This window comes from Anguilla rostrata, chromosome 14, assembly GCF_018555375.3.
Source record: "Anguilla rostrata isolate EN2019 chromosome 14, ASM1855537v3, whole genome shotgun sequence".
Taxonomy (NCBI): domain Eukaryota; kingdom Metazoa; phylum Chordata; class Actinopteri; order Anguilliformes; family Anguillidae; genus Anguilla; species Anguilla rostrata.
Genome location: NC_057946.1, coordinates 33263346 through 33274612, shown reverse-complemented (window position 1 = coordinate 33274612; position 11267 = coordinate 33263346). Strand labels below are relative to the sequence as shown.

General features: G+C 44.1%; 1 long non-coding RNA gene across 1 annotated transcript; it reads left to right on the top strand.

The window, feature by feature from the left end:
- Window positions 1-335: 335 nt before the first annotated feature.
- LOC135238851 (uncharacterized) lies at window positions 336-9600 on the top strand. The gene is made up of 3 exons (XR_010325223.1): window positions 336-819; window positions 8710-8775; window positions 9407-9600. It is a non-coding gene; the product is annotated as an uncharacterized LOC135238851 (long non-coding RNA).
- The last annotated feature ends 1667 nt before the right edge of the window (window positions 9601-11267 follow it).

Below are 11267 nucleotides of genomic sequence, written 5' to 3'. Positions count from 1 at the left end.
GCTTCAGAAGCAGGCTCATCTTATCCTTAATGAAATTTGCTGTATCATACATCAGAGCCCGTTGTCAGTGCCGCATTAACCCGGGCCGACAGACCAGAGCCCTGCTGTTTTAATAAGGATCACTATGGTGATTATTTCTGTATCGAGTGGATGAGGCCGCGCTCACTCATCTCCTGAGCCAACTCTCTCAGAAATGGAATATGCGGGAATGCGTTGTAATGCTTTGTCTTCGCAAACTTAGTTTGGCAAGTTTTAAATTTAGAGATCTCTGAACTCGCCGCATTTGTGTTTGTGGAGAGGAAAAAATAATAATTCTTGCTTTCATTAATCAACCTTCTCTGTAATCAATTCCAGATCACACTATACAGATGTGTTTGTTTTCTGACTAACAATGAGAATAAAATGTTTCCGCAGCTAGGAAAAAGGCTTTGGAAAGGAAGTAAGATGTAACTGGTACAAGCTGAGACACCCCGTGTGGCCAGTATGATCTGTATACATGGTGGACATAGTCTATCAGCAGTCCAGAATTCTAAAAGAATTATGACATCCCTCTTCCATGCGATAGTCAGTCATCTCATCCAAAATGCTCATAATATCTGGTTATTACTGTAATCCTCTTGCTCTTTTGTGATAGGTGCCATGTGATCTTTAATGACTACACTGGGGGGGGCTATTTGGTCCTGAGGGAAGAGTGCCCCCTACTGGCCCCCTGCCAACTTAGTTAATGGAAGTAGAAAACGCTGTCCAAGGCCTCCCTCCAGAATATTCCATTAAGAAATCTCTAACCTGAGGCACCGTTTCTCATGAGAAATCAGCCAGGTGAGTTGTCTTGGTCACCGAAGCTCCTGCCTAATCTGCCTTTATACTGTCTTCCTCTTCCTTCCAAAGTCATTGAGGTCTCTTGGAGCCTCAGTGCTTAGTGTAATTATAGGCAACCAGGACTGTCTGGTATTTTTATACATGGCCCCTATGCATGCTGGGATGCAGCTTAATTGATGGTTAAGCTGTCTTTATGTACCTGTTGTTTTTTTAGTTTTTGAAGCTCGGGACACTGTTGTGTCCACAGTAAAATGTTCAGTGTTGGTTCAATGTACGCACGAGTCCTGTATCTGCAGAATGCTACGGTTTCCCTATATTATAAAAATTGACCGTTTTTTTTCTGTGAAGACTCTTTCAAAGGTTTTCTACACCTTCGATGCCTTCAGACCGTTCCACGGTCATGATATACTGTTTAATATTTATGTAGTATTATCTTGATGAATGGGAAAGGTGCTTCCAAATCACAGTTAACCTAGAGCTGAACCCCTCCCTCCCAGAATTCTTATGATATCATCTGAACCAAGTCAGCTCTGAGCTTTTGCTTGTTAATAGTCAATGGGGGGGAAATGGCTAGCCACTGGCTGAATTAATTGCCAAATGAGGACACCAGGATATACAAAGTGCTGAACAAGGCATGTGCATTTTATTTATGGGCAGGTTAAATGTGTTAATCAAAGGTCCTCCACCATGATTACACTGGGGGAGTTATGGTGGTCATGACTCAAAGCGGAGAGCCAAAAGATAACATTACAGAATGTCCCACGCGTAACATTTTGGTATAGCCAGAGATCCAGAAGAAAATGGTTCATTGAATTGGTTTAAAACTACTTTGTGTACTATGTGTGCTTGTGTGTCTGTATATGTATAATATATTGTTATTTTCTTATATAATATTTGACTTTGAATATTACAACTCGCAGCATGTGTGTGTGTGTCCGTACGTACATACGCAGAATTTATTGATTGATTGATTGATTGATTGATTGATTGACAGACAGCAGATAAGAATGTGCATAGCAGCAGTCCAGTCAGATGGAGAGGTGGCTGCAGTCATCAGAGAAACCAGCAGGTCTCTGGAGCTGTACAGACTGATGGAATCTTCTTCTCCAGACATACTGTGACCTCACAGAGACCTGCCTCATTCCCAGACATGGAACTGCTTAGCAACAATACACCGTACCCTGAGGTGCATCCGTCAGGGTTATCATTAAGCATACAAATGCAATAATATTTTGGGCGTTGCAAGTCTCAGGAAGCTGTTAGGAAATGCAAGTGAAATCCCGATCCTGGTCTTTAGGTTGCTGCTTTGTTTTCCATTGTGTTCCTGTGCCAGGTAACGTGTCCTCTCAGCTTTGAAGTGAAGCTGTAGAAAGTTACGCTGCAGTAGTAGTGTGGGTAATGCTGCAGTGACATCACATGCAGCCCTGGGGTTCACGCCCCCCTCTGCGTTTTTGGCGCGCGCTGGGCCGCGGCATCCGTGGGCCTCTCCCGGGCGCGAGGTTCCCCCGGTTTCCTCAGCCCGGTTTGGCCCCGTCCCGCCGCCGGTGGTGGGGCGAGCGGGCGGGCCCGTCAGCCCAATTCGCCCGCCCCACAAATCCCAGTGAAATGTGGCTCCTCTCCTCGGTGCTGACTGCGGTCTCTCCCCCCCCCCCCCCCCGCAGCCCACTGACTGCTTTAACAGCTGCCGCGGTGATCGCTCGAGAGCCCCGCCCCCTCGTCCTTCCAGCTTTCCAAAACGGATTAAGAGTTCATTTTTCTTTTTCTTCTCCTTCTTCTTTTTTTAACTTGGGCCTGGTCTGGGGTGTCGATTTGTGCTGTAACCCTAGCAGAAATGTAATATACCCAAACACATTTAAGTAAAATACTGTATATTATGCAGGTCAGAAAAGATATTGCTGCACTTCACAATGCACGGGCTTACAGAAAAAAATATTGTTTTCAGATATTGCAAGATATAAAAAAAATACACTGCAGTGCAATACATTTTTCCATTGTATTTTCCAAAATGTCTGTGTATTCAGCATATATTGCAGTATACTCCTATTTTCAGGGAATGTTGTGTTTTTTGGGGGTTTTTTCCTCAACCCAACCAACAAAAGCATTTTTTCTTTGAAAATACCTTCTGAATTAATTGCATGCTTTCTAAACTTTTATACACATTTATATTTTTGGCTTTTACCAAATGCTATAATTATGTTTGCAAAATTCTCCAGATGTGTCCTTAATGTCTTATTTTCTGTCTAATTTGTCACAGTTACATGTACTTTGTTGTGGGTCAGTGTGAGTCCTCCCCCAGGGGTTACCCATGCGATCATGTGATGCGCATTTACACATTTATTTGTTTTTAAATGTTTTTTTTTTTCTCCCTTTTCTGCCCGTTGGAAATAGCCAATCATGTTCAGCCGTCCTCACTGCCGCGACCTCCGCTATCGATTCAGGGCAAGCGTAGACAAGCATGTGCTTGTTGCCAAAATAATTAAGATGGGCTTAGTCTTAACTGTCGAGGCATTATTTAAGCCTGTACATATAATTCATCTTAATGGTCATTTCATAAATGATTACTCCCAGTGGCGTGTTCTTTTTTCCGGCTGTCGTGAAAGTTTTATAAACAGGACGCTTGACAGGTATGTTGTGGACGCGCATGCGTGCTGGAAGCTTTAAACGGGGCTTCTATGGAGATGCGAAGAGAGGAAAGTGGTGTGTTTGTATATGCTGTGCTTCAGTGACAAAGGAAGCAAAGACAAATTAACTATTTGAACAGTCAGTTTAAAAAAAATATATATTCCCTAAATTTCTGAATCAGTGTTGTAGAATGACTTTGCTTTCTGTTACCAATAGTGACTGTTTCCTCAGTATTAGAATTTTCAGTTAAGAACATTCTAATCTCATATTTGTGATCGTATGCCTTAGAGTTAAAACATTGAATAAGGACATTGGAGGTGTCGATTGGATGGGATGCAGTACCACTGAGTCCTGGGACTGGTGGTATGTGGAGCTTTATACCTGTAGGGAAAAGGTGAAGGGATTGTGTGAAAATATCTTAATGGTTAGATTTAGGTTTTAGTGTAGGTGATAGTGGGAAAAAATATCTTTAACATTAAGTAAGATACTGCTGTAAGGAATTGTATGAGAATGTCGGTAAGGTAAAGGTATTAGTGGAAGGGGTAATATGAAAAAAGGTTAAGGTGTTAGCATAAGGGATTGCGGAGAAAAAATATCTCCCCTAAATCTGTGTGAACATGTTTGTGAAACTCAAATGTTTTCAGAACTGAAAATTTGCACCTGCTATGAATGCAATGACAGAGACAGCTCTGATCCTTTCCAGTGGAAGGCGACCCTCAGCAAATGCAGTTAGCCAATAATGAGCAGCTAAGGAAATTCAGATGCAATTATTTTAGAAGTCCCCCCCCCGGTCCCCTCCCCGTTTCCCTCTCCTCTAGCCATCTCCCGCTCCCTCCCCCCTCTGCAGCACATTAAGCATGCATCAATTCAATCTTTCCCTGCGTTATAAATATGCCATTGATCCCGAGCTCGATCGATAGGCTCATTCAGATGCACAGAGCCGCCTCAATGGCCTCAGCTCACAGCCTTTTAACAGAGTGTGCATTTCTGTGCATGCACAAACATGCAGCCTCACACACAAGCACACACACACGTACACACACACACACACACACACACACACTTGCGCGCACGCTCACGAACACACACAGACGCACATGTGCACACACAAACACGAACAGGCTTACATATACAACGCACACACACACATACACGTGACACATGTATCATTGTATCAGTAGTTTACCTTTTTGGAGTTTGAGCTCAAAAATGACAAGTAGAAGATGAGTAAATTTGACCTTTAGCCCCTTATTCATTGCTGTAGAAAGATCATTTTGTATGTGGGGTCGTGATCAGGTAGACCGGTTCACAAAATCAGAGTACAGTTTTAAATTGTGTTATGGTCAATGCTGTGTTCTTCTCAGCTGGACCTACCCTGAATTCCTGCTTTAAATGGTTAACAATATAACTTCCATAACTTATTCTATGGAAGTGGTCCTGGGCAAAGATATGTAACAAGGCAATAATCTGTGTCCTGCTCATGCATTATTAAAAGAGGTGTGAGATCACATATATGTGATTAGAACATTCTTAACTGAACATTCTAATGCTGATGTCACAATCACTACAACTGGAAACTGAAAGCAACGGCATTCTAGAACAGCAAAACATTCAAAAAAAACGGACTCTTCAAATGGTTAAAGTGTATAAGCACGTTGCTTGACTGCATTGATCACTCAGCTCGCGCTGATGAAAAGGAAATGTTTAACGGTCCCCTTCGTTAGGCTTGTTCCCTTTTTGTACAGCACTTCAGCCCCTGGCACTCGTTGCTTAACTTTCCCCCTTTTATATGGCCGTGCCACAGAGGTTTACAATGGCAAGATTAGTTTTTTACCGAGCGCAACGGGGCGAACGTGTTTTAAAGCGGTTATTTATGGCTACATAACCATGAAATTCTGCCATGGAGAAAATGCTTCAATAGCGTTTTTTCTCCGTGGAAAGAATTTTTCCCCAGCACATTCTTTTTATTTTTTATTTTTGGTGTCTTACTGTGAGATGGGATTCTTTTTCCACCACACTGCGAGCTCTACGTTCTGGTGGTTTATGGTCCGCAAACCGAAATGCATTCTTTGCTCCGTATCGAATAAACCTGAAGCAACCGACTTGACTGTCTTTGCACTGTGACACAGGTATATTGGTTGCACAAAAGCCATAAGCACAGTTCCTCTGTAATTCAGAGCATCTCTGCTTCATCTGACGTGTATATTGCCACTTCTCAGGAGCCTTCGGACCGCTGAGGACTTAGGGAGACGTAGGCTAAATTAATTCCCTTAGCTTTAGAAGGCCCCCCTCGTCCATTTTCCTCTGGACTTTTACAGCGAAATGCTAAGGCCTGTCTTGTTAAAATAAGAAAAAAAAAATTGAGCTTGGGAACGGTGGGAGGAGTCCAGGGACACGTCGTAAAAAGACGAGAAAGAGAAAATCGATGGCTATTTAATTTCCTCGTTTTATATTTACTGGCTCTCTCTCCATCAGTCAGTGGCTTGTCATTTTTAGATTAGGGGCTAAATTTCCCCTGAATCAGGTCAGCCGCCTGACGAGCGTCTCCCTGGAGACGAGGCCATCAGGTTGCGTGGGCGGGGTCTCTGGTGGATAATATGCTAATCGCAGTTTTGTCCTCGTCTGCTTTTGTCTCACATATGCACAATATCTGAACACAAAAGATCGACATCCACAAGTCAAGGTGTTCACCTGGGTGTAAAGTGAAAACATTTCAACCTGCACAGTCATAATAATAATAATAATAATAATAATAATAATAATACCCTATAGCGTACCTTTCACGCAAGAAAAAAAACTCAAAGTGAATCACAATATTTCAAATGCAATAAAAACACAATGAAAAAGAATTATGTTAAAATGCATACAAAGAGGGCAGATTCACCAATAATTACCTAAAAGCAAAATGAGTGCATTTTGAGCTGCGACTTAAAATTAGAAATCAATGATGCCTTTTCCATATTTGGTGGTAAACTGTTCTGTAGTTTCGGCGCACATGTACTTTGCCTCTGTACATAATTCATCTTTGGTAAACACAAGAGCTTTGCTTTAGAAGATCTCATAGTTTTAAATGGCTGCTGATAAAAGATAAATCAAGTGCAGATCTATAATAATAATAATAATAATAATAATAATAATAATGTAAAAGTCAACAACGTCAATGTAATTATAATACATAGAAGATATGCACAGTCAATTTTATGTGAAATACAATTACATTTTAGATCGTAGTTGTTTGTATGATTTTGTTTGTATTAACCCGCCGTACTGCCGTGCAGTGCACGTAACGGGTTAACCCCAAATCCTCACAGGGGGTTGTACACCTGCCCACACTTGGATATCCTACACAGGCACCCCCCTTTCATCACGTAAATGAGCCCGCCCAGTCTGTGATCGTTACCTCATTACACAGACAGGCACTGTTTAATGTTCACGTCAGACGGTGCGATGACCTGCGCGACCTTCGCTTCACCGCTCACCTGCCGAGCGCCGCTAACACGCTGTCATCGGGTGCTGCGTAGCGTGCTGTCAGGGGAGCCGTGGCGCTGGGCGTGGGCTGAGGCCGCTGCAGGCCCCGCAGGCACCGTTTCCCAGCCTGCTCGCTGTTTCCCAGCCTGCTCGCTGTTTCCCAGCCTGCTCGCTGTTTCCCAGCCTGCTCGCTGTTTCCCAGCCTGCTCGCTGTTTCCCAGCCTGCTCCCTGTTTCCCAGCCTGCTCGCTGTTTCCCAGCCTGCTCGCTGTTTCCCAGCCTGCTCGCTGTTTCCCAGCCTGCTCGCTGTTTCCCAGCCTGCTCCCTGTTTCCCAGCCTGCTCGCTGTTTCCCAGCCTGCTCGCTGTTTCCCAGCCTGCTCGCTGTTTCCCAGCCTGCTCGCTGTCTCCCAGCCTGCTCGCTGTTTCCCAGCCTGCTCGCTGTTTCCCAGCCTGCTCGCTGTTTCCCAGCCTGCTCCCTGTCCCCCAGCCTGCTCGCTGTTTCCCAGCATGCTCGCTGTTTCCCAGCCTGCTCCCTGTTTCCCAGCATGCTCGCTGTTTCCCAGCCTGCTCGCTGTCTCTGGTGCCTCATTAGCGCTGATACGGGGGAATCGGGTCCTCTGGCTTCAGGTGTCAAAAGAAACCGGGGGACATATTTCCCCCTTTTACTGTGTGTGTGTGTGTGACAGAGAGAGAGACTGGTGTGTGTGTGTGTGTGTGTGTGAGAGAGAGAGAGACTGGTGTGTGTGTGTGAGTGTGAGAGAGAGAGAGAGAGTGTGATAGAAAGACTGAGAGAGAGAGCGCGTGTGTGTGTGTGTGTGAGTGAGAGAGAGAGACTGAGAAAGAGGACATATGTGTTAACGTGTGTGTGTACAGTATGTGTGTGTAAGACAGAGACAGAGAGAGAAATAGAGAAAAAACGTATGTGTTAGTGTGTGTGTGTGTGAGAGAGAGAGTGTGTGTACGCTTTGGCAATATGTACAAATGTATTTCATGCCAATAAAGCATTTTGAATTTGAATTTGAGAGAGAGAGAAAGAGAGAGCAACTGAGAAAGAGAGATGATGATGTATGTGTTAATGTGCGTGTGTGTGTGTATGTGTGTGCATGACAGACAGAGAGCGAGAGAGAGAGAAGATGTATGTGTTAATGTGGGTGTGTGTGTGAGAGAGACTGAAAGAGGGGGAGAAGAGGACGTGTGTGTGTCAGTTTTTGTGAGACAAATTGAGAATACGAATGAGAGAATCTGAGTGAGAGTGAGTTTCAGTGTGTGTGAGAGAGGGAGAGAAAAGGAGAGGATGAAAGAAAGTGTGCATGTTCACAGTTTCAAAACACAATGTATTATTTCACAGCGATTTGGGCTTAGAAAATTTCTCCACATCTTTAAACTAATTAATACATAGTGGTTTGGTATTGTTAGGCTGGATTATAGAGCCACACCAAGTCTCCTGCTCGGTACATAATGTCATTTGTTGCCATTACTTGAAGCTGTTCCTCTTTGATTGGAAAGGTTCTGCTAACAGTGTATAACTATAAATATCACCTGTAACTGTTTTTTTTTTTAAAACAGCCGGGCCTACTTATAATCTCCAAGCTCTGTAATTGGTCTACACTCTTCTTAACCTTTTCACAGGAGTGTGACAAACCGCTCGTCTGACTGTTTGAAAATTTCTCAGTAGACCGTTTTATAGAGCACAAGAAGGTCAATTACCTTCTACAGAGTGTTGAAATAAGCTGCATTTGCAAGATAGGTTAGAAGTTTAGGTCCCTGAAATTGGATCTTCTTTTCATTATCTTTTTTTAGCAAACTGCACATTCTGTATGTCAGAACCACTTCCCGAAGCCAACGCTCTTCAGTGAACCCTTAGAGGTACGTGAAGGCCTCACCCAACGTAATCGCAGAGTTACCTAAATTAGGAATTATGTTAATTATTTCAGGGAAAATTATGAATATGTGGAGAAGTAGGGAAACTTCACCATGAGGTAGTGTTTATTTACAGGAGATGAGCAGGAACTTGGAAATGCTCAAAGCATCTTCCAACATGTGCATTCTCTAATAATATTGTTCAAACTAACGTTATGTACAGTACTTAACTGAACAGGAAGAAATAATTGAGATAAACTGTGTCTGATAGAAAATCAGTTTCAGTGCAGTTATACAGAATGGAAGACTTATCCTGGCATAAGCATAAGTAGGTTTGGGTTGTAATGTAAAAAGCCGTTAAAATGTTTGCATTTCTAATTTAAAGTTTAAAATATCTACTGCAGGATGAAATATTGTATATTTTTAAATAAATATATAATGTATATATTTTTTAAATTTCCCTTTATTCTTCCAGTAGTAAATAATTTACTCATTTACTTATTTATTTGTAATAACAAAATCCCAGGAATTTGCCCGTTTCGAGTGTCATTTTGAATGTAAAAGCTTTATTTGGGCCCATTAACTGTGCAATGAGCAATAAAACCGTGGGCCGTGTGTTTGCTTATCTTTTAACCAGGCCGAAGTGGCGGTCCGGCCGAAGACTGGAGTGTGAGAACAGAAGCCGGGAGACGGGGAGCGAGCGAGGCACAGCCCTCAGATTGAATGGATCACAGTCCATTACCTCTCCCAGCACCAATTAGATTTGGAGTCGCTTCCTGTTAATGCTTACCCTTGCAGGTCCGCGCTAAATTAAATACTAGATCTTCATTGCAGGCTGTAAGGCAATTGATTTTTACCCTTTAATCAATTTATTTCATTAGTTATACATTCATTTTTTACATGCATCCTTATTCTCTCCCTCCTCACACCCACCCACCCTTTCTTTCTCTAGAGACGGTGCAGAAAGTGACCCATCCCTGCTGCATTGCGTTGGAGTCTGCTGTAAGTTATCTGAAAGGTGAATCACACTTCTGCTTTGGCTCGAGGTTCACTGGAACTTTGAACATCATGCGCACTACAAATGCTGAGGAGAATTTGACCCCGGTCCTGGAGAGCTGCAGGGGTCTGCTGGTGTTTTGCCTTAAAAATCTGCCGCCAGTTTAGACCTCAGAAACTAGGCGAGGCGAGTAAACTGCCTTCATCCGTCAATTAAGGGCCGAGTAACGACAAGGCCCAGCAGACCCTGTTGCTCTCCAGGACCAGAGCTGGGGACCCCAGCAGACCCTGTGGCTCTCTAGGACCAGAGCTGGGGACCCCAGCAGACCCTGTGGCTCTCTAGGACCAGAGCTGGGGACCCCAGCAGACCCTGTGGCTCTCTAGGACCAGGGCTGGGGACCCCAGCAGACCCTGCATGCCTCTCTAGGACCAGGGCTGGGGACCCCAGCAGACCCTGCATGCCTCTCTAGGACCACGGCTGGGGACCGCAGCAGACCCTGCTGCTCTCCAGGACCAGAGCTGGGGGGACCCCCGACAGCAGACCTGTGCCTCAGGACCAGCTGGGACCAGCAACCCGCTCTCTCCAGGACCAGGGCTGGGGACCCCAGCAGACCCTGCATGGCTCTCTAGGACCATGGCTGGGGATCCCTGGCTTAAGGGTTCCATCGAAAGGCAGGTGAGGGCAGCAAGGGGCTCCATGTGCGCTGAGTAAATCAAAAGAATGTTCTCCGCTCTTTAAAAAAAAAAAAGAGAAACGTCTGCACCCTTAATCTTTCAGACCTCACCTCCTCTGCACCTTCAGATGAAATACAGCGCTTTCCACAACACCTGACTGCCTTCGCACCGGCGTCGCTCTTGGCCATTCGCGCCACGCAGGTTCACTTATCGGCGAGTCCGTTCCGGTCTCTGATCGGCTAACCCGGACATCATAACGAGCGGCGAACGCTCACTGCAGCGTCGTGCTCAACTCGTGAGTCCTTCGGAGCCAGGACAGCGCTCTTTGTTGTCCAGAGTCAACAGAACGAGGTTTGCCACAGAGACGGTGCACTTGTGTGGCTGTCCATGCGTATTACACAGAGTGAGCGCAAACAGTGTATATGCACAGGCATTCCAATTATAATGCAGACAATCTGATGCTGAAAATACAGAATATAAATGTGAATTTTAAATCATGCATAAATCTGGTTCTAACAAAGAGGCTGGCAGCAATTTTTTCCCAATTTTTGCTGTATAGCTTACAAATATAACAGTATCTTTAGCTTCATACTATCCTTTATAGTTGCAAGCCACTTTTCCACTAGAGAATACCACCGTGTAGAAAATATAAATGGCAATATTGGCTGTGAGGGAGGTTGCAGTGGTAGAACAGTATATCATTATAATTATGTGGTGCAATAAGCAAAGAACAGCTCCAAGTCTAGGAGTATTTAAATTGTTAGTTTTAAGAAAATGCAATTTAAATGGTCCCCAGTGAGCTGTGTATTTATTAAAACTGCCAAAAT